At 37.0% G+C, this 25,076-nt stretch overlaps 1 long non-coding RNA gene and 1 pseudogene across 1 annotated transcript; both read right to left on the bottom strand.

Annotated features, from left to right (window-relative positions):
• The window catches only part of LOC121244977, a 67,275-nt pseudogene that overhangs the window by 6,846 nt on the left and 35,353 nt on the right, over positions 1-25,076 (bottom strand).
• Positions 389-2,774, bottom strand: LOC121244978. The gene is made up of 3 exons (XR_005936515.1): positions 2,415-2,774; positions 1,622-1,683; positions 389-739 (listed from the first exon to the last, which is right to left on the bottom strand). It is a non-coding gene; the product is annotated as an uncharacterized LOC121244978 (long non-coding RNA).

The raw sequence follows: 25,076 nt of genomic DNA, 5'->3' as shown, positions 1-25,076 counted from the left end.
AAAAGTTTATGAAATTTCATGAATTTATTCATTGTAAGTTGAGTTTTACTCCTCTTGTTCTTAATTGAACTTTTGAACTTATCAAAGGTAAATTACAACCTTTGTGGCGTTCCTCCTTTGTAATCTGGGTTCTTGAGACAGGTTCTTCAACGAGTCTAGATTTTGATATAATCTAGGTTCTTGAAACGAGTTCTCATCGGGTCTAAATTCTCCATCCATTTGACTTGATTTTGGCTTTCTTGGGGAGTTTTCAAATTGATTGTGGGTTCAAGGATTTCATTCCTGCGGGTTTATATCACTTCCAGTGAGTCTTCTATAAGCTGTAGGACACTTATGAGTAGATTGCATCAAGAATGGTTGGCACTGTTATTCAAATTATAGCATTGATTTTGTAACGCCCCGTTCCCGGAAGTCCGGAGAGTTAGCTCTTATTCCTCAAGAACATCTCCAATAATCAGTAATAAATAAACAAAAACTCCATAAAATACGTAACTTATTTGTTCGATCCAAAAATCCGTATCCTTCCTCATAAATACTAAACAATAACCTCAATATAACAAATAACATCTCCACAAAGACCCAAATTAATCATAACTTGAAGTACCAAAATAACCGCTAGAGATAAAACTACTAAATATGATCCTTCAAAATACTCGTACCCTTAGCACTCATTCATCTATGATCATCAGACTGTTCCAATACTTCATATTCTTACTCTTCAGCTGGACCATAAAAATATCTGAAAAATATTATAGAGATAAGGGGTGAGTTATCAACAACTCAGTAAGCAGAGAACATATGCTAGTATGTAAACATGAGCATTTTCATAGAGTTCAGAATGCAGAAACAAAACATTTCAATTTTCAATATGCATATCTCAAAAAAATACATATTATTAGAAAATCATAGCGATATTCCAGACATTTCATATTCAGAAACCAACTTTTCATATTCAAAGACTCCTTTGGCACAACATGACTGAATATCTTCATCTTATCATGCCATATCAGAACATCATATCATAACAGAGGGTCATGTTTAACCCCCATGGTAGGGTTGTGCATTCTGTGGGAAGTCAGGCAGAACATAAATCACCATGAATATCAAAGCGATTGCACTCAGAACAGAAATCCACTATTATATCCCGTGGTAGGGCCAGAGGTCACTATTGTATCCCGTGACAGGGCCACATATCAGAGCAAAACAGAATCAGAATCACATATCAGAATTAGAGTCAGAGTCAGAACAGAATCAAAAAGTCATGCCAAATATTTTTCATATGCCACATTATATCAAAACAGAGTATTGAAATTCAGATCATTCTCACATACTGAAAATAAAAGTCGGAGCATCTTTCTAAATCAATGCACAATTTTTCGTATTCTCAATATCATTCTTTTTCAGATTTCAGAGACAGCATGATAAAATTTTGCTCATGTCTACACAATGCTTGTCAGAAAATATTTTCCTTTTTTTGTACAGATTTCATGAGTAATGCAAATAAACGACCGAGGTTGATTTTTTCCAAGTTCTCATTTCATCGCAAAATATGCAAAGTTTTCAGAAGTCAACCTCAGTCTCAATAATTCGTATAAAACCTAGCATAGGAACCCCCACTTACCTGGGCTTCTTAGTTTATTCAGAAATTCTCTACAACAGTACTGAACAATTGTCAATCGTCACCTATAAAAATCATATAACTTAAATAAATCTCCAGTGAACATATAAATCTCATATTACACTTGGAGTACCTATTTGAATTCCTCAAAAACTTAAGATTTCTCTTAATTCTAAAATACTATCACTTCCTAAATTCCTCAATATCCGCATAACTATAAAACTCAGAATATTTCCAAAATTGCATAATAATATTAGTAATAGATACAATTATGTCGTAAAATACATATCTGGTTTAAAGGCTCATTAAAACAAAACTGATTAAAGTAGGAGGACAAATATTTCATTTAATAAAAATAGACTAATTAGTATCTCTTTAAAGATTTCAAAATAGAAATCCTGCACTACTATGTACTTCTAAAAATATTAATACTTATAATATCTTTCAAATATTTATTCAATTTGTATTTAAAACAAAACTCACACAAAGTGAATTTAACATATAAAAACTACAACATGATCAACTTATAAATATTTTGTTTAAAACACCAGTACATTGGCTTAGTTTATAAGCCCATACATCTATGCCCAAAATAGACTATAACCCACATAAAACAAAACTCAAGCTTTCAGATTCAATAAGCATAATATCAACTCATGTATTCCAAAGACGGCAAAATGGTAAAACATCTAATATTATTAGAGTAACTGAGATACACAAACATATGTATATTTCCTTCTTAAGAAAACTACCACAAGACAAGAAAAGCAAGAGATGAGCAGCGGCAAAGACTTACCCAAGGGAAATTGAGAGGCAACAAATGGTAGTAGAACATGCACTCACGGCAAGCACCAAAATCACCAAGATACGAGTGAAGCTCATGACTTTTATGGCAAAAACAGGGCACGGCAAAAAGACAAAACAGAGCAGTGAAGGACCAAACAAAAAGGGAATGCAATGGGAATAAATCACAAGCATGAGCCATGAAATTAGTAAGGAAGATTTAAGAGAAAGCACAACAATGAAGGCTCACGGACAGACCTGCAAATGGAGAGAAAAACAAATGAAAAATATATGCTAAAGAGGAAGATATTTGCACGGTTTTACAGCAAAAAGGGAAACCGAAAATTAAGGAGATGGAAATGGAAACATCACCAGCCGAAGGAGGAATGAGTAGTGGCGTTTGCTGACTTGCAGAGGGGAAAATTCGAAAACAAGGTGGAGAGGAAGAAGGAACACTGTAGACAGCAACTCAATGAAAAACAGAGGAAAGAATGACATAAAATGAAGGAGAAAAGGAGAAGCAGTAGCCGCACGGATTGAAGAAAGGGGAATGAAAACTGAAATGGAAAGCTGGAGAGGCAACGACGCTGGAGAAGAAAAGAGAAGAAGAAACCCTATAGCTGAACCAAACGACACCGTTTGTGGGGGGGGGGGGTAGTGGGCTTGGTTGAAGGCTCACGAGTTGGGCTGGGAACCAAATGGGTTGGGATCCAAAAGAAACTAAAACACACTCAAACAGGCCCAACCCGAAAATAGAAAAGTCCAACAAAAGAAAATGGCACAATAAAAAAAATAAGAGCTAATTAAAAACACTGCAACTCAATATTAATAAAATAAAATAATTAAAGTCCAACAATAAAATTATTCATTAAAGCAAAGAGCAAAATTAAATACAAACACTAATTAATATCAAAAAAGCACATCAAAGTAAATTTCACAACTTAAGAATTATAAAATAAATCCAACGAGAAATCTGATAAATTTAAGACAGTAGAACCAATATTTAAATTAATTAAAATAATCTTTCACTAAAAATAAATATACTAAAATACGAAGTATCACAGATTTCATCTTAACAGTAGGGAGATTAAATTCATAGCGGGTTCATGAAACAACACAAATAGTAATAGAAATGAGAAGCAGTATTTCAGTTTGCTTCAGAACAGAGAAGGAAAAGACTTCTTCACAAAAGGAATAGAAAATGAATTTAGATCAAATTACCGAGACCCAATAAATTGTTTCTAAAAAGAATTACTTGTAGCCAGAAGAAATTACATACCGAATATGCTGTGATTATGTTGGAAGAATGAAGAACGTCCAGGTAGACCGAGCAAGAGATCTAGCAACCGTGAAGTTGTGTCGCGAGGAGCTAGGTACCTACAACTTTTTGTGGCCTTAAAATGTATATCACTAATGTTACGACGTCCTCTCATTTTGACCGCTCATGCATTTAATTTTTTTTTTTATTTATTATTTAAAGAATTAACTATTAGTGTATTGGTGTATTTTTTTATTTTTTAAAAATATTTAAATATTTAAAAAAAATGTAAAGAAAAAAAATAAAAAAATAAAATTTTTACTAGTGAGCATGCTCATTAGTTTGGGTGGCACACTAGCACTACTCTTAAAATATCTCGATAAATTGATAGTCAACGTAATAGTTACGATTGTTAAATATTTTAATCTAATAAAATAACATGCGATTTAAAGCCTACATATCTTCTAGTATTTTAACAAAAAATTGATATAATCACGAGATAATGATTACCCTAATAACTTTACGTCCGACTATCTCTCACTGGCTAGAGGTACAACTATGTTATAGGTGACAACTTATAACACCTCGCTAGAAATTCAATGCTGAAATTTCTATAGGCTTTAGGAACCTTGTGAAAACTCGGTAAATTTTCACGAATCGACCAATCGTGCAAGTATTAGTCTGTCAGTATAGTCAATGTTACTCACTCACTTTGGTGCCAGAAGTGCGATTTGATTTATTTGAGGTACCTAAAAGTGTCAAAATGGGATATGGTCTGCGCCATTAGTTTCGTTTGAATAATTAAGATTTTATAGTGCAATAAACTCATTTTCATTTTTCAGAAGAAATGTTCGTTCGAAAAGGCATTTTGATTATTTCGAGGTACTTCAGAGTTGAATTTTGATAAAAAAAAAATTGTACTATTAGGTTAGTATATTTATTTAGGATCTTTAAGTGTAAATTTTATTTTTCACTTTTCTGGAGTGAATAGTAATCTCGATAGTAGCACCAAGTACAGTGTTTTCAAAATCACAGTGTGGAATGTTCAAATTAGGTTAGAGAAGTTTTATTTGGACACTTGGAAATATCTTAGCCACACTTGGTGAATAGTATTGGACACTTGGCACCAAGAGGAATCATAAGATGGAATTGTGAAGGCAATCAAGGTATGAGATCATGCTACCTAAGTAAAACACTATTCCATCCAATCATCCATTTTGTCCCAAACGAAATAGGGTTTCAACCCTAGTGAAACCCTAAATACTTAAAGTCTAATTGAAACCCCAAAAAGTTAGGAGGAAATCGAAACTCTTAAGGGTTATCCCAAATCCCAAACTTGATTTCAAAACCCTAATGGATATGATTTTTAGTATTGTGTTTAATCACTTAATTAAATCACTTTTGTAACAGCCCGCTAGAAATTCAATGGTGGAATTTCTATAGGCTTTAGGAACCTTATGAAAACACCATAAGTTTTCACAATTTGACCAATTGCGTGGGTTTTAGTTTGTCAGCATAGCCAGAGTTATCACTCACTATGGTGCCAGAAGTGCGATTTTTATTTATTTGACATAGAAGCGTCAGTTTGAGATATGGTCTGTGCCTTTAGATTCAGTTGATTATTTAGGATTTTATGATGCAATAATCTCATTTATAATTTTCGGGCAAAACGCTTGTTCGAAAACGCATTTTGCTTATTTCGAGGCACTTCAAGATTGAATTTCAATAAACGAATTGCACAATTAGGTTTGTATGAATATTCAAGATTTTCCAGTACAAAGTTTATGTTTCACTTTCCCGGAGTTAATAGCAACCTCTTCAGCAACATCTAGTGGAGTGTTTTCAAAATCACAGTGTAGAATGTCTAAATTAGGTTAGATAAATTTTATTTGGACACTTGACAGGATCTTAGCCACACTTAGTGATTAATATTGGACACTTGGCACAAAGAGAAAACAATGAGATGAATTGTGAAGGAATCAAGGTGTGAGATCATGCCACCTAAGCAAAACCCTGTTTTCCATCTGGTAAACCAAGTTGTGCCGAAACAAAGAGGGTTTCAACCCTAGTGAAATCCTAAATTGGTTGGAATCCAATTGAAGCAAAACCCTGTTTTCCATCTGATCAACCAAATTGTACCAAACCAAAGAGGGTTTCAACCTTAGTGAAGCCCTAAACGGTTGGAATCCAATTGAAACCTCAAAAGCTTGGTTGAAAACTGAAACCCTAAACGGTTTCCCCAAACCCTAAAGTTGGCCTTCAAACCCTTTTTGATCTAATTTTTAGCATTGTGTTTTATCACTTGATTATTCCACATGCTATTATGTAACCCCCGCTCCTCTCTTCTTACGTAAGCTTCTCTCTTTCTTACGTAAGGCTCCTCCTTTCCGACGTAAGGAAATTCCGATGACGGAATTATGCAACAGTCTGCCATTCTTTCTGGCTACTGCGAGCATCGTCATGTGTGCCGAACCATGACGACGTGCCTCTCGAGATATTAGGTTACTTCTAAGGTACGCCCATTGTTTTAAATGTACTGGAAATATTTATATGAGGTATTTCCAGTATCGTTGAGTTAAACTTGTTTTTAAATGAGACAATTATAATATTTTGAAGAGTTCCAAAATATTATAATTGTCAGAAATCATTTTAATATTAATTATTAAAATGATTCCAGTTATTTGAAATATTATGGGATTTAAATTATGTTGAAAGCTTTAATTAATTTAATGGTTTTATTCTCTTAAAGATATTAAATAAGTCTTCATCATTTTATTAATGATGAAGAAATATTATTTTATAAACTAAAATTAGTTTAAAATAATATTTACCTTAATTCCTCTGAGTGCTTTTAATTAAGTTAACGTTTACGCATTTTCAAATCAGCATTTTAATATCTCAACGTTAGATCGTTTTGAGGACCTCTAAGACGAAGGGACTGGATTATAAACCCAGACCCCCTCTCTCTTTCCCTCACTTTTCCCCAGCCCTCTCTCTCTCCTCCCTCTCTCCTTCGGCGTACTCTGTACGCAGCTCCTACGCAAGAACTGCTCCATGCCTCAGCCCGGCGCCGCCGTGCGTCGACAGCTCTCACCGCCGGCACCATCGTACTCCTCTCCCTCTGGCGAGTCCATCCACGGCAGCCCCTCTCCCTTACGCTCTCTCTTCCTCTCTACTGGAAGTGCAAAGCCCGAATGGGCTTAATGCATGTAGCACCGCCGTGCGCCACCCAACGGCGCCACCACTCCCACGACAGCTTCCTCTGCCACTGGCCACCACCCTCCAACAAAACCAGCACCTCCCATGCAGCCACCTTCCCTGTAGCACGCACGCACAAGAAACCCACGCATAGCTTCATCGTGCGCAACCTCTAGCGCCGCCGTGCACGACTCCCCCGGCTACCCATGACCACCATGGACCTCCCCTTACCTCCCCCTTCCTCCTTCACGTGACCCATGGCCAGTAGCCTTTCCTCCATGCATGGGTTTCCCCCTCACACACGCACGGCCTCCCTCACGCACACAAGGGTTGCACGCCGTGCACCGCCACCCACGGTGGGTAACCACCATCATCAGCCTCCTTAGGCCACCACCAAGCCAACCCAACCTCCCATGGCTCCGATCTGTCACCCATGCACGCACACTCTCTCTCACTCTCCCATGGCCTTTCCTCCACTATGCGGCCAGATCCGTCGCCGTGAGCCACCGTGGCGCCACCTCGACGCCACCATGAGATTCCCCGCATTTCCCTTAGCCAAGCCCAAGGTCCAAACCACCACTTTATGTGGTGGGTAATCACTGCACGTGATGGACAGTCACTGCGCGTGGCTGACCGCCACTGCACACGGCTAGAGCCGCCATGTTATGGCCCTCACCACCATCACTAGGCCTTCACGAGCCCTTCCAAGACCACACTTAGCTATCCAAACGCCCAAACAGTCAACGTACGTGGGTTAGCCGCCACGTACGACCTCTCCGACGTCATCGGCTGTGACGATCAGTAAGCAACGCACGGGTTATCCCGTCGATGGTATAACTCTCTATCCCTCATTAATTATGTTAGATATTGATTAGTACACTAGGTTGTGGACTGTGCTGTTAGTATTAGGAGAATGACTGTGTAGTATGGAGGTGTGATGTACTGTGAAGTGTTGGGCATTTGTGATGTGTTGTGCTGTGAAGTATTGGGCATATTGTGTACTGCGCTGTGTAGTGCGCTGTGAAGTGTTGGGCTTATTTGTGAAGTGTTGTGGACTGTGTTGTGTAATGCAGTTGTGCCGTATTTATGACGTGGTTGTGTTGTGCAGTGTTGTTGTGGGGCATGTGCTGTATGGATGGTGTGTAGAATGGGAAGAGTACACGCTGAGTGTACTCTGTGTGTAGCGTAGTGTGAGATAAGAGAGTATATGTAAAATATACCCTCTTGGCGTATTGTGGAATGGGATGAGTACATGTGGAGTGTACTCCATGTTGTGGAATGATGCATCGTATGGCGGGTATGCCATATTGATGATAGGTTGTAGCGTGTGGAAAGGGAGTATACGTGGAGTGTACTCCACGAGGCAGCGACACTCCGTTGACGTGTCGTAGAGATAAGGATGGTTGTGCAGTTGATGGATGTAGAACGTGATGAATAGTGTCAAAAATTATGGAACAATGTCTCGAAGTAGTTATGGTGTAGCCTGTAGTCTGAGGTGACAAGTGTCACTGTAATTGACTTAGGGCTAGAAGTATGGGTGTAATAGCAGAATAAGTGTAAGAGTACGCAGCGGAAGCATGACTGGGCAATGTCATGAAGTGACGTGGTTACTGACAGTCAGACTTATGATGGGTGAAGAGTTATTATAGAAATGGCGTAACGGGAACGTGACGAGATGTCACGATGTTACGGGAGTACGTGAGGAACAGTACTCGTGATGAGTTAGAAGTTGGCATAGAAGTGACGTAACAAGATATCAGGTGACGTGACAAGGTCACGGTGTAGCTTGAGAGTAGTCGCGAGCTATGTGACGTGACATAAAGCGTAATGGTGAATGAAGCCTTGTCATGTTAAGTGTTGGGATGAACTGTAAGAAGGGACGGCAAGCATGAAGAGTCATGCTAGCCGAGTTAAGAGGATGTTGGTATCGGAATATAGCCCTCATCCCTACGAGCAGGTGATCAACATGTTATATGTTCATCTTAGGTGATAAAGGGGTAAGGTACATGTGTAATCTAGTGAGACACATGTGCCGGACGGATTCACCATATGTAATGGGTAATCTGTCCTGAGCACAGTTACACAGTGCTTAAGTCTCAGAGTTGGCTTAGAGCCGTGTGGCTTGTATAGATGAGAATGAGGATTAGTATGGGCTAAGATGTATGGAGGTAGTGACGAGTGTCTAGGATTGGGATGCGTGACTTAGTTGGTCTGAGTCATGCATCAAGATGAGTTCAATAAGGAGAATAAGACAGAGGTCTTAGTGTCTTAATCTTAAGGTGAATCATGGGTTCACTTTAGTGAATGAGCACTCGAGGCAAGAGACCTGAGTTGGAAGATGCGGTGACCGCAATGGGTCCCCAAAGGTTTTAACGTAGTAAAGGGCACGCAAATGCACGGGATAGAATGAGAGTGTTCCAAGTATAGCGTAGTTCTATTTATAGTTAAGTTACTTATGCACTAGATAGAAAATGACGTTAAGGTTATGTATGCATGTAGGTTGCCAGCTGACAAGTGCATGAATGGACTGCATGGTATGAAAGTAGCATGGAGTCTAGGTAAGTATTACGTTCATGCCCTTCTGGAGTTTTCTAGAAATTACGAAAAGAAAATGAAAAGCTCTTCTCTTTAAGAAAATGCTTACAAAAGAAGATGCCATGCTTTCAAACGTATAAGTACGTACGACCCCTCCATGAAAGCCCCTTTTTACGCACCCAAAGTTATTAATTGTACGCATGCGAATGGATGACTATAAGATGTATCTATTGTATGTATTTTCAAAGAAAACGAACTGATGTAAATGCACGAAAGACGAGCTTGAGCCAACGCCTTCATGGATCCCACGGACCGACGCTGTCGCGAGCGCCGCGCGGTGATGCTCGTGAAGGCCGACGTTCAAGGTGATGCTTATGGATGTCGCGAAAGGCGAAGTTTGAGCCCGTGCTTTATGTTTTATGGACGGTGCGAACTGATACTTTTGTGAATGCCGGACGTCATGAAAGAGGACGTTCGAGCCCATGCTCACGAAACGATGTTTTCTCATGAAAAGAAATGTTTTCTCATGTTAAATGAAAAAAAGAACTGAATGGAAGCTCCAGCTCTTCAGAGCTGGCATGAATGAATGAATGAATGAAAGCATGAAATGTATGAAGATACTTAACGGCCACATGAATGAATGAAAGGGTACCAATGAATGGGCAGATTGTAATGCCGGGTAAGTAGTACTGGTAGTGCACCCAGTGCTGCCCCCTATGAAATGGAATTCCCAACCTGTGGCCACGAGCGGAATCCAGGTCAAAGGGCCGCTAACCCTAACACACAGGGCGTAACAGTGTGTACCGGCCTATGAAAGTGAAAAGAAAGAATGTATGTATGTACGTAAGTACGCATGCACAAACGCACTTTAAGAAATGAAGGCACTGACGGGTGAAACGTTTTACGAAAAGAGAGGAAAACTCCGTCCAGTGACGTTTTCAAATGAATGCACGTATGCACGCATGCATGTATGTATAGTATGTACGAATGATGAATGCATGAATGAAAACCTACGTTGATATATTTTAACTGCATGAAGTAATGCTTACAAGTCTTCGACTCATTTTAATTTTTATGCATGTCCCTCCCCCCACAGGGATGGAAATGAAGTACGCGTCGGAACAGACACGGCCCATGAGGAAGAGCATGGAAGTCTAGGCACGAGCATTTAAATGTAAGAGAGGCCTTTTTATTATTAAAAATGATGTTTTCCGCTGTAAACCTCTTTTATTGTAAAAGCACATTTTTATTTTATAAACGTAGAGTCTTGCACCCTGGGAAGAAGCAAAAAGTTTTAAATCGGACGGTAATTCCCGTCGTCCTTTTTCAAAATATTTTATAAAAAGACTCACCACAAGGACGGGTGTTACATATTAATTCCTCATATTCATGTTATGACATCATTATCCAGCCCTTTAAACTTTGAAATTTTTTTTGGATCAAGAAAAATTGGATTTGGGCTTGATAGCATCTCAAACCCTAACCAATTCCTATCTAAACTCCAAATTGAAGCCCACTTGGTTAAGGCCCACCAAGGCCCATGAATTTGGCCACCTTAACAAAACTTTTTGAAGAAGTTTCCTCCCCCACATGGTAGGCCATCCACTGCCCTTGACTGCACCCAATAGTGTCTTCATGTGAGAGGGAAAATCCACCCCATCACCCTCCATACCACACGGCAGCAATAGGCAGTCCTTGCCCATCACTATTCTTCACTTTATGTGACAGAGGCACCTCCATCAAAGGTCAGTCAAGCCCATACCTCCCCTCTCTAGAAGTCTAAAGTCGTGCAAGATACACGTCCTAGTTTCAGTGCAACTCCTTTTAAGCTTGAATGCAGCTCAAATGCCTTCTCCAATACTCTATTTGCACAATGAAAGCATATCGAGAGGAGAATTAGTATTTTTTTAATGCCTTAACTACATACAAACTCATCACTCGACAAAAACTAGTACACTTATGAGCAGATCACATCCATAATGGTTGGCACTGTTATTCAAAATATAGCACTGATTTCATCTTAACAAAAGGGAGATTAAATTCATAGTTGGTTCAAGAAACAACACAAATATTAATAGAAATGAAAAACAGTATTTAGGTTTGCTTCAGAATAGAGAAGGAAAAGACTTTGTCACAAAAGGAATAGAAAAGGAATTTAGATCAAATTACCGAGACTGAATAAATTGTTTCTGAAAAGAATTACATGTAGCCAGAAGAACTTACAGCTAGATCGCGAGAATAATATATTCACATGCCGAATATGTTGTGATTGTGTTGGAAGAATGAATGGAGGCCGAAGAACGTCCAGGTAGACCGAGCAAGAGATCTAGCAACCGTGAAGTTGTGTCGCGAGGTCCTAGGTACCTACAACTTTTGTGGCCTTAAAAAATCTCCATAAATTGAAAGTCAACGTAATAATTATGATTGTTAAATATTGTAATATGCAGCGTTAATTTTTAAAATGATCCATATTGAATCTAATAAAATAACATGCGATTTAAAATGTATATATCTTCTAGTATTTTAACAAAGAACTGATCTAATCACAAGATAATGATTATCCTAATAATTTTAGGTTCGACTATCTCTCAATGGCTAGAGGTATAACTATATTGTAGATGATAACTTATCACAGCCTGTTAGAAATTTAATGGTGCAATTTCTACAGGTTTTAGGAACCTCATAGAATGGTCATTTTATTTGTAAAAAGTTGTTTAAACCATGGAGAGGTCAATCTGGGCAATAAATTGGATAGTGTATTGTATTTTGGAATTTTTGACTAAGTTAATGGACAGATCTTGATCCAAAATTTTTATGGAGTCTAGTTAGCATGTATATATGGGTATTGGTTGAAGATCAGTTGCATGATTAAAACTTTCAATGCAATGTTTTCTTAGATCTAAAAGGATAGAAACTGGAAGGAGAAAAACTGTTTCTTTTTTTAGAAACATTGGATATTTTGTGTTTAAATCTTACTCCAACGACTTTGATGATTTTATTTGATGCTCCTAAGCGTTATATATACATCTTATGATGTTAGTTTGAAGATCTTTAGTGTTAGTTTCAAAGATATGAATTTTATACAAAAGAATACTCGGTTTGGTCAAAAGTTTGATGATTTCGGCTAGATCCATGTTTTGGTATATTTTTAGCCATGTGATTTTAAGTTTAATGCTTGGATTTAATTCATGACACATTTCTAAATCACATGATGTTGTTGGTGTGAAGCTTTCTTCATGGTATGTCTCGGATCAAGTGTTTGATCAAATCAAAGTTCAGAAACAATTCTGTTTTTGACTAAGTGTTGGAGCCGAGTACTTCAAGTGAGATTTTGTGATTTTTGATAACTTTTATATGTTGATTCAAAGCATGTTATTTCTAAGGAGTGTGTTATGGACATGTTAGAAGAAAGTTTTGAATTCTTGGAGTTCTTGGAGATGTTTTGATAAAGGTCATAACCTTGAGATTCAAGGTTTTGTGTTTTGGTTAAAGGTATGGATCTTTTGATTAAAAACTTTTGTGCTTTGTGAATTAGATTTGTTTTGCGTGTTTTAAGCATGTTTCTAAGCTTAGGATATGCGGATCCGTGTAACACTCGGGTCCAACAACAAGCTATTTTTCTAAAATTTTTGTTTTTGGATTTATACGTAGGGAGAGCCCAGTTAATTTGTCAAGTATTATTTTTTTTTATACTGGTTGCGGGTCCAAATTGTATTTTGGCGGATAACGAATTTTTTTTAAATGGGTTTGTTGTTTTAGTAATTTTCTTAAATATTTTTTGGTTTGGATGGAAAAATCTTATTGAGGGTCAAGAAAATATTTTGACTAGGTAAAATGTTTTATGGGGCGTGATAATTAGGTTAAAATCGTTTTATGGGCCAAGTGGGTATTGGCCCGAAAAATTTATAAGACAAGTTGTATTATTTTTAGAGATTGAGTCGAGGCCTATCATTCACTAAAAAAAACCTAAATCTCGTACGCCCAAAAGCCCAAGGCCCACACCCGTTTGTTTTAAACCATGAAAACAAACTATCAATTTATGATCAGTTTTCCCCACCCCGTACGACTCTACTCCCATGCACGTGCACGTCTCTTTTCCGTTTTCGTTTGGTCTTCAATCACTTATATAAATACACCTTATACACCTTCATGCATGGTCGCCTCCTTCATGTCCTACGGTTACAACAGCCCTTACTTTAACTTCAGCAAGTCGTAGCCCCCATGGAATCCCATGCACGACAGCTTAGCCAGTCCCACCTCCAGGCCAACACTCCACGTCGTGGTAAGCCTGCTCCACAACCTCCACCCCACGTAAACTTCTACTCAGACCTGTGACACTGCAAGTCTATACCGAAAGCGACATTGCTGCAACACCTGAAGTAGCCATAGTCTTCCTCTCCACCCTCAGAAACAGCTCAAACAGCAGCCACCATCACCAACTTCCGTGGGAAGCGGAAACTGCAGTTAATCTAAGCCATGGTGACAGAGCATCCTCGTCCAAACTGAGAGCCATGTCGTGCCACAATTGAGCTGCGACGCCACCGTCAATAGCAACATATGACGCTGAAGATTAAACCTCCACTGCCCAGTGATGTCCAGTGCCACCGTCCGAAGCACCCATGCATGCTGCATGATGCGTACAACTCTCTCTCTCTTGGCTTACTCTATCTCTTTCCCGTGTCTCTCCCTCATATCTCTCTCTCTCTCTCTCTCTCTCTCTCTCTCTCTCTCTCTCAGTGTTATTCCACAGTGCCGACCACCCAGTACTGCCCCAATCCGCTATCGTGAGCTTCCCTCTGGTGAGCAAGGCCTCCACCGCACGTCTCTCTTCCCTCTTGGTAATCTTTCAAAATAGGAAGGTATTTCACACATAAAGCCCTTAACGTAGAAAGTAGAATAAATTTTGAGAGGATATTGCAGTTTTTCCCTTTTAGTTGTAAGCCATCCAAAGCATATTGTGTTCTGAACGTGTAGTTTCGGTTGGTCTTGATTTAATGGTGGGCTTTGTTTACGTATCGGGCTTGTTGTTATTTGGAATTAGGTTAAGTGATTATTGAGTGGATACCAATAAATTTGGGAAGTGACGATATTTTAGGGTTATGATAATTTTAGAATTTTAAGAAAATAGGTTATTTTAGTATTTCAGGTTTAAATATTGAAATACGTGTTCAATTGAAAGTTTATGAAAGTTACGTTACTATTTTATAGGTGACAATTAATATTCGTTCGGCACTGTTGTGGAAAAATTCTGAGAAACTAAAAAGTCCAGGTAAGTGGGGTTCCTATACTAGATTTTTCATAAAAATAAAATAGGCTAAGGTTATGCATGTTTTGTTATGAAAAGAAATTTGAACTAACTCAGTTATTTGTTATGCATTACTCATGAGATTCGATTTAAGAATAAAGTATTTTTTGGTATGACTGGTGTAGACATGAGCTATTTGGGTATTTTGTTTCTGAACTGTGCAAAAGAGAGCGAATATGAAATTTTGTGCATAAATTATATTTTGTGATCTGATCTTGTTCTGTTCTGAAGATGTTCTGTACTCTGATATGATATAATGTAATTTTTGAAAACCTTTGGCATAACATTCTGTTTTTGTTTCTGTTCCGTTTTGACCTTACCACAAGTGTAAAACTGTGGCCTCTATTCGGGTTACTACCAACTTTTCTATTTCCGGTGCACCCATTTTGGAAGCAAAGTTGTTTTTTTGCGTGGTCTTTCCTGTGTGCTTACTCGGGGCTCTAAGAATAATAAAGGGAAGATTCACATTCTATTTTTACTCGGTTAGCCATCGGGGTTTGCACAACCCTACCACAGGGGTTAAACATTGTCTCTGTTCTGATATGATAAGATAAGATGTGATATTTCAGTTTATGCTATGCCAAAGAGATTTTGATTATGAATATTTTTGAACTTTTGCTTTGACATTTTTTATAATATTCTGATTCTGCAGTATGAAAGAGAATGTTTTGTTCTATATTCTGAAAGAAAATGTTTTGTTCTGCATTTTGAAAGAAAGTATTTTGTTCTACATTCTGAACTTTGTAAATGCTTATGTTTACACACTAGTATATGTTCTCTGCTTATTGAGTTGTTGATAACTCACCCCTTATCTCCAAACATTTTTCAGATAATTTTGATGGTTCAACTGGAGAACAAGAGAATGAAGTTTTAGTAAGGTGTTATGATCGTAGAGGAATAAGTGTCCGAGGGTACAATGACTTATTTGAGAGTCATAGTTAGTAAATTGATTATTTTTGGATATTGATGAGTTGAGCTAAGGATATTTTCGAGTCTTTGCAGAGTTTTTAATTTATGTTATTGAGAATTTCTTTGTTGTTCCTATGAAGGAACATGAATATTTTAGTTGAGCAAATGAATTAATATTTCATGGAGTTTTCTAAATTTTATAGTTGTGATTTTAGGTAATATGAGTCAACTCTCCGGACCTCTAGGAACGGGGCGTTACAATCCTTGTTGCAATATTTTGGTTTGATCATAAGTTTTAGAGTTGGATGAAATTGCAAACAAAAAGCAAGAGATATGGCATTTGGAAGTTTTGGGCTTATAATGTTTTTCATAGTTGTGATTGCTTTTAAATTTTTCTAATTTGATATTTAAGTATACGACAAATTTACATGAGGAATGTAAATTTTGATAATTTTTGAAATTATGATGTAAAATCTTTAAGTTAGGTGTAAAATTGTCATTTTTCCACATGTAGTGGGTAAACTTTTACTCTAAGATATCATTTTTCATGTTTATAAATTATTGGTGATAAAGTGTCTAACATTTTAAACCCCTACTTATAGTTTCTCTTATTTCATGCTTTTCCTTGTAAAACACAACGGTTACAATAAGTTAGCTTCTAACTTACTGTCAGATTACTATGTATGTGTATTGGTAAGGAAACTATTGGTTATGTACTTATGTTATCATATATGTCATGTCACTACAGGTTTATCTGTCATGAAATAGTTATTTGTTACACATTATATTTTGTCATGAAATAGTTATTTGTTACACGTTGTGCTATGTCACGTAATGCTATCTATTATACGTTATGCCATGTCACGCAATGCTATCTGTTACACGTTATGCCATATCACGTAATGTTGTTTGTTATAAGTTATGTCATGTCGCATAATGTTATCTGTTACATGTTATGCCATGGTTCGTGTATTGTTTATCTGTTTCATGTTACGTCAACTCATGAACTCACGTATATGTCACATTACGCATGTCATGTCATGTCTCTACTATAGAATGTGTCTTTAAAACAGTATTTTCTCAGTCAATCATACCTAGGATGCTCGTGACGTAATCACTATGATTGTTCGAGCATCTCCATTTATAATTCATGCGTGGTACTTCTAGCATAATCATTTTGATTGTGAAGAGTACCTCTACTCAAATGCTCTTGAGTAATCATTCTGATTATCAAAATATTACTAGGTACTCGTGATATAATCATTCTGATTGTTAGGGTATCTCATTTAAAATACTCATGGCATAATCATTTTATTGTCTGAGTATCTCTGACCAAATATGTTGGGCATAATCATTTTGCTTATTCACTATTCCTGACGAAAGAACTGGCAAAATCATTTTGATTTTTAGAACTCATTTACTTCCACGTTTAGTTATTTTCAGTTTCAATTCATGCTATTCCACCATCAGTTTCATGTCACGCTATTTTAGTCAGTTCCAAGTTCATGTATTTCACATTCAGTCATGCTCAATTCAAGTTCATGTAATGCACGTTCAGTCGTGTTTCAAGTTCACGTTCAATTCATATTCTAGTTTACGTTCAGTTCATGTTCAATTCACACTCCAGTTCACGTCATGTCAAGTTCAGTTTCAAGTTTAATCCACGTTCAGTTTAAGTCGTATTAGTTCATGCCATGTTACATGTCAAGTTATGCCATGCTTATTCATGATTATGCATTCATGCCTTTACTGTCATGCATGCATTTGTATAACATCCCGCTAGAAATTCAATGTGGAATTTCTTTAGGCTTTAGGAACCTTGTGAAAACTCCATAAGTATTCACAAATTAACCAATCATGTAGGTTTTAGTTTGTCAACATAGTCAGTGTTGCCACTTACTATAGTATTAGAATTGCGATTTTATTTATTTGAGATAGTTAGAAGTGTCAGAATGACATATGGTCTGCGCCATTAAACTCAGTTGATTATTTAGGATTTTATTGCGCAATAATCTCATTTCCAATTTTTGAACGAAACGCTTGTTTGAAAATGCGATTTTATTATTTCAAGGCACTTCGAGGTGAATTTTGATAAATGAATTTCACGGTTTGTTTAGTATGTATATTTAAGATTTTGCAATGCAAAATTTATTCTACAATTTCCTGGAGTGAATAGTAATCTCAATAGTGGCACCTAGCGCAGTGTTTTCAGAGTCACAGTGTCGAATGTCCAAATTAGGTTGGAGAATTTTTATTTGGACACTTAGCAAGATCTTAACCACACTTGGTGAATAGTATTGGACACTTTTCACCAAGAGGAACCATGAGATAGATTATGAAGGAAATCAACGTGTGAGATCAAGCCACGTAAGCCAAAACCCTATTTGATCTTATTTCTAGCATTGTGTTTAATCACTTGATTAAATCATTTCCATGTGCTATTAATTTCTCAAATTCATGGTATGATATCATTATCCACCCTTTTAAATCTTGAAAATTTGATTGGGCCAAGAAAAATTGGATATGGGTTTGGTAGCATCTCAAACCATAACGAAACCCTCTCTAAACCCCAAATGAGGCCCAATTAAGGCCCACAAATTTTGGCCACTTGGCAAAGAATCTTGAGCAAGTTTTCCCTCCCCCATGTGATGTTTTGGTGTGAAGATCTCACCATAGAATGCCTTAGATCAAGTGTTTGTTCTAACCTAGTTGGGAAAGAAATGATGTTTTTGGCTAAATATGGAGTTGAGTGCTTCAAACGATGTTTTGTGATTTTTTATGACTTTTATATGTTGATTCAAAATATGTTAGTTCTAGGGAATGTGTTATGAACATGTTAGAAGAAAGTTTTGGATATTTGGAGTTTTTGGAAATGCTTTGAAATAGTTCAAATCTTGAGATTCAAAAGTTATATTTTAGTTAAAAGTTTGGATCTTTTTACCAAAGAGTTTTGTGATTATGTGAAGTATAATTTTGTTAGATGTTTTAAGCATGTTTTTAAACTTAAGATATAAGGATTTTTGTTGCAATATTTTGGTTTGATCATGAGTTTTGGAGTTGGATAAAACTGCAACAAAAATCAATGAGAAATGGTCTTTGAAAGTTTCGGCCCTAGCATGTTTCTCATAGTTTTCTTTTGTTTTAACTTTTTCTAATTTGATATTTGTGTTTAGGACAAAATTTGCATCAGAAATATAAATTTTGAGAATTTTTAGAGTTAGGATGTGAAATCCTTAAATCAAGGGTAAAATTGTCATGTTCCCACATGTAGAAGGTAAAATGATAATTTTACTCTAAGTTAGCATTTCTTCATGTTTCTATTTGTTAGTGATTAAGTTTCTAACATTTAGAACTCTTACTTACAGTTTCTTGTATTTCATGCTTTGCCTCATAAAACACGACGATCACTGTAAGTCAGCTCTTAACTTTACTATCAAATTACTACTTATGTGTGACGGGCAATGAAACTACAGTCTATGTATGTATGTTATCATATATGCCATACTATGCCATGTCACTTCATGATTATCTGTTACATAATTTATTCTGTCATGTATTTCTATCTGTTATAAGTATATCATGTTACGTAATGCTATGTGTTACACGTATGTCAAGCTACAAAATATTGTATGTTACATGTTATGCCATGTTACGAAATGTTGTGCGTTATATGTTATGCCATGTTATGAAATATTGTTTATTACATGTTATGTCATTTACGAAATATTGTTTGTTACATGTTATGTCATGCTACAAAATATTGTCTGTTACATGCTACAAAATATTTTCTGGCTCATTGTACGTCATGTCATTCGCCTCACATTTATGTCATGTTACGTTATGTCAGGACTTTTGTCCTTTCGTTTCATGTCATGTTTCTTCTTGGGTACAATTTGTGTATCTTGGGAACAACCTTTCAAGTTATGTCAAGTCTGTTTACGTCTATCACGACCCTAATTGCTAGGATGGGGTAATATCTTAGTGAAACTCCTTTGTTCACACTGGAGTATCTAAATTAGTGTGAAATTTCTTGGGTTAACAAAGTACAGTCAACAGGTTGCAAATGAGGCCTAAGTAACTAGTCACCGGAGCGCACCAATCACTAACGTCGATGAAGCCATATTTCAGTTCACGTTATGTGTACTCGTGCAGGTGCAAATACTTGATACGAGATACATACAATACGTGTATCCACAGCAAGTGTGGCACATACAATACGTGTGACCACACCAATTGTGGCACGTACAACACATATGTCTACAGAAAGTGTGGCACATATGTCAACGCACTCACAGCTGGTGCAAATACCTGTATTGTGATGCGGTAATTAATAGGGACACATAGCTCAAGGAGACTCGGGTACCATCCACATGGTCACTTTTAATTATCACGTTTGATAGAAAAGATTACTCTATTATGGTAACCCCATGAGACAAAAATGTCATTATGGTAACCCCACGAGACAAGAATGTCATTATGGTAATCCCATGAGACAAGATTATCATTATGGTAACCTCATGAGAGAAGAATGTCATTATGGTAACCCCATGAGACAAGAATATCATTATGGTAACCTCATGGAAGAAGAATGTCATTATGGTAACCCTATGAGACAAGAATGCATTTCAAGTTCATGTTCATGATATGTTTCAAGTTCACGTTCATGATATGTTTCAAGTTCACGTCCATGCTATGTTTCAAGTTCATGTCATGATGTTTCAAGTTCAAGGTCATGTTATTCAGATCAAGATTCAAGTCATGCCAGTTTATGCCATGTTACACATCAAGTTATTTTATGCTTGCTTATGACTTTGATTATGCATTCACGCTTTTACTGCCATGCATGCATCATTAACCTGTGTGGAAGTTCTCTGTTAACTTGCTGAAATTTGTATTCAAATCTCACCGTGATAGTCCCAACTACCATTCCCCCCGATTGGCAGAAGATGTGTCAGGTTGAGGAGAGAGAGCAATGTCTAGCCGATTGGAGGAAGTTGATTAGACGATGCCAATGCGACACAGAGATTGTGGCTTCCTTAGATAAATTTTTTGACAGTATTATGGCATCGTTGGCCAAGTTATGCGAGTTACTCGACGAACTAGCCCAGTAATTATTATTCTGATGTTGTAATTATGAAGTTCAGTCTCTCATGTTTTGAGATTACAGTCTTCTAAGACCTGTACTATAATCATGGATATTTATCCTTTCCGTATGTATGGATTATATTTTAAGTAATAGATATATTATTAGTTTGGTGCATAGTGTTGCTCAAAGAAAAAAAATATCCGCTGCGAATATTACATATTGTTTGATGCATATTAGTAACATTGCATCTTTATCTATCATGAATGGGGGCAAGTAACCTTGTGTTGCATGTGTCAACGTTCTAGATGTTTGTTCGATCACAAGTGGAATCTGGGGGGGTCACAGGGTGGTATCAGAGTAATACGTTTCTGGGTTATAAATCCGCATATCCTTAGGAAATGCACCAAATATTGGGCATGAAATTTTAGTCTTCATTAGGCTTGAAATTCTTGAAGTATAAGAGTTAGTACGTGTATCTGATACGTGTACATATGTGTTTCAAGAAGTAACACATAAAGCGTGGTAGATTACCTAAGAACTCTGGTGGAGATAACAACCAGGAAGATCAAAATCATCCAATGGATAGAGGGCAAGGATTCACTGAAGCGATACGTTTGCTGATTGACGTGCTTAGACATCAGTAATAGCAGCAAGTGAACGCACCTAGACCCGAAGTTGGGGGTTGTTTGTATGAGAAGATCCTGATTCACCGTTACCAGAACTTTTCCAGTAATGAAGGACCTCTGAAAGCAAAAAAATGGATTATCAATCTCGTAAGGACATATGAGATCTGCGGATGCACGGAGGAACAGAAGGTACTATGCGCTGGGTACCTTTTTCAAGGAGAAGTTGACATTTGGTGGGATACACAGAGGAAGCTTCTAGTCAGGGAGCTAGAAACTCTAGTTGCTTTGACTTGGGGAAGATCCAAGGAGGAATGTATGTGACAACTGATTCTTCCCAGATTCGGTTAAACAATAGAAGGCGCAAGAGTTTGCATCTCTGTCCCAAGGTACTTTAATTGTGGAAGAGTACGCTGCCAAGTTTATGGCATTGGGGAGGTTCACACCTCACCTAATTTCTATAGAAATGTAACACCCCTACCCGTAGACTAGAAGTGTCACGTGTTTTTCATAAAATAAACCCGGCAAGAGATATCATATTGAATAACATGAAATTAGCATTTATTTCATAAAAGATTTTTATAATAAAATGTCATCCAAAAACTTAAATGAATAAACGGAATAAATTTATGTTAAAAAATCAATTTTATTCTAGAAAGTCTAAAACTAAATCAACTGCTCCTTCTAATCCTAGCCTGCCTGCTCGTGTTCATCATCCTCATCTTGGTCGTTAAAATACATGAAATAAAATAAAATGAGTCGAAGACTCAGCAAGAAATCCATCACAACGTAAACAAAATAAACATAAGGTTTTCATAAAATTTTTCATGCTCAGAGCTTAAATTCATGACTATTTATACTGATGTTTATGCTATGCATGACTGATTTATCTGAATTAAGTGACTAATCTGACTTAACTGATTGATCTTATTGGCCAACACACTTAACCTTGTGTGTGAGGTTGTGCACCGGCCCCATGTCCCGCGGCTGCGATGGGAGCCGCTGATAGTATTCTGGCATACTATGGTGAACCATGCTTGAGTCTGTGGCTTGCACATCCACCCTGAAACTTAACTACATTGGTACCATGCATCTAAACGGCCATCTAATTAACTGATCTTATCTTATCTTGCACTTGAACTGAAGATAGCTTATGTGTCTTATGATATAATACATACATAATTATAATTTATGAATCTGAACATGATGCGGAATGACATCATCGTATGCTATGTTGGATGACATGTTTGTCTATGACATGAGTGGTACATAAAAATGACTGTCAAAGAACTGGCACTAATAATAATCTATATAAGCTGAACTATGATGATCCTAATTTGTGGTCAAATTACTTATTTTGCTATGCTGATTTCTGAATCTACTTCGTCAATCGTTACCTATACGAAGTACTAAACATTACTGACGTTTCTTGAAAGACTTGTCGTAATATTCCACTTGATCAAGCCGTAGAACATAATCAAATAAATATTCTGTTTATCACGAGAATCTATGAATACTGATATACTAATAACATATTATAATTTAGTAGAATACTTGGGATATATTCAATTCTATTAAAATAAGTCATGAAAACCTCAATTCATAAAATATGTTTCCTCTCTTATAATTAACATAATTATCAATCTTTACAAGAAATCTAATAAATATTAATATCATTTAAATATTCTTAACATATTTCTTTATTTTCAATATACAACTTTAATAGCATAATTATATAAAATCTATTGCAATAAACAATAGAAATTCTCTTCATACAATAGACATTGAAAAAGCGTTTAAAATAAAGATTAAATACTTACTATTTACTACTGAACTTTAAATACTAATATGACATCTAATCTTTCAAATATAATTTAAATATATATATATATATATATATATATATATGTATTTGTATCTAAGTTTATAAAAATAGTTGCTGGAAACATTCGAGTAATAAAAATAGGCTTAATCATATTTAATTACACTTAGATTAATACATAATAATATTATTCACAACTCATAACATATTCCTTAATTTCTATTTAAAATATAACTTAATAATTTTATTAAAATCCGACTAAATAGACAAAGGGGAATATTAACTAAAATAATAGGCTCAATAGTATACTTTAAAATACATTTCAAATTCTTTAACTATTTTCTTGTAAAAATGACCCTTTAACTAATATATTTATTTAAGTAAAAACTCACCTTTCAATATTAAGCCCAAATAAAATGACATAATAGTCTCCATAATTAACATATACTTAAGTGTAAGGTTATAAATGTAATTATTCTTAAAACAATCCTTCAAGATACTAGATTAAAAGGGCATATTTGTAATCTCATCAACAACTGCACTTAGTAAACTAAAACCTAAAGCAACTAATATATTCTCTAGAGAACAAAGGGCTTGGGAGAGTGGGAGAGAGGCTTGTGGCAGAGCTTACCGAGAGAGGGCTGAGTGCGACAGCGGCTCTGGGTGGCTGGGAGTGTCGGCGATGAGACTGGGTTCCTCTGGTCAGGATGGTGCGACACTGAGAGAAGGAGAGATAGAGTTCTGCCAAGCCGAGAAGTAACCGAGAGAGAGAGAGAGAGAGAGAGGAGGGTGGTGATGGCATTGGCTTATCTGAGGGAGTGGGTGTGATGGAACAAAGATGGTTGGCAATTTATATGTCTTCGGAGAGGTGGTTTGACGTCCCTTGAGGTGGTTGGCGACGACAGCACAAGTACAAGGCCAAAGAGCCACTACGGATGAAGAGGGAGAGAGAAAACGATGGGGTTGGGCTGGTCGGCATTTTCTGGGCAGCCAGGATAGTGCTCCGATGCCTTCTGTGGTGGCTGGCGGTGTGCCTTGGGGGTCTTCACAGTCATGCATGGTCTGGGCAATGGAGTTGCCGTGTTGGTTCCATCATCGAGTCGTGGTCCTTTTCAGTTGCTACTGATGGTGCTCTGTTCCATGTGACAGTGGTTTTCATCTTGGCCTAACGAGGTCGACGGCACTACTGGTGGATGCAATGCGGATCGATTTCAACATGGGGGCTTACTTTTATTCCAGAGGATGTAGTTTGCTGCGAAGAAATATAAAGAGAGCTTCATCACTTCAATGTAGTCGGTTATAAACTGATAAACGTGCATATCGACTCACAACATGAGACAAACCTAAATGAATAATAGTCCTAGGTGGATAGGATTCCTTGAGGAAATAATGAAAGTGGATTCAGTTGTGTATGGATTAAATTCTTCCAAATTTACATTTAGAGAGTATGACGGTATGACTCAACCTACTTTGCGGAAGGATTCTAATGTTACTTGTTGAATTGAGAGAGAGAGAGAGAGAGATAAGGAATGATAGAATCTCAGTGGTAGAAATATATGTGGTGAATAACCCTTTAAGCAACAAGGAAAGGAGTAACTTTGCTTAAGCAAGGATTTAGTGTCCTAGATAGTTAGCCTAGAACTTGTTCATTTTAGGCAGTAACCTTTGTGAGTGTTATATTCTTCTCTTAAATGGTGGTATTATATGAACCATTATGGATATAGATAGGAATGGTGTAGGCTATGAGAAGAAGGCTTTGCCTCATGAAGAGCGTTATCCACTTCTTCACTCGACCATATGGATGGATTGAAATAGTTTCCAAGTAAGAATGGCACAGGACCAAGTTGAGTCCAACAGAGCAACAGAGGAGCGCACCACAGCCGCCAACACTAAGCCCGCCACATCAGGATCATCTATGTCATCAACTCATCGCAGACGT

Source organism: Juglans microcarpa x Juglans regia, chromosome 8S (assembly GCF_004785595.1).
Source record: "Juglans microcarpa x Juglans regia isolate MS1-56 chromosome 8S, Jm3101_v1.0, whole genome shotgun sequence".
Taxonomy (NCBI): Eukaryota; Viridiplantae; Streptophyta; class Magnoliopsida; order Fagales; family Juglandaceae; genus Juglans; species Juglans microcarpa x Juglans regia.
Note: the sequence above shows the minus strand (reverse complement) of the source record. Positions and strands in the feature narration are given on the sequence as shown.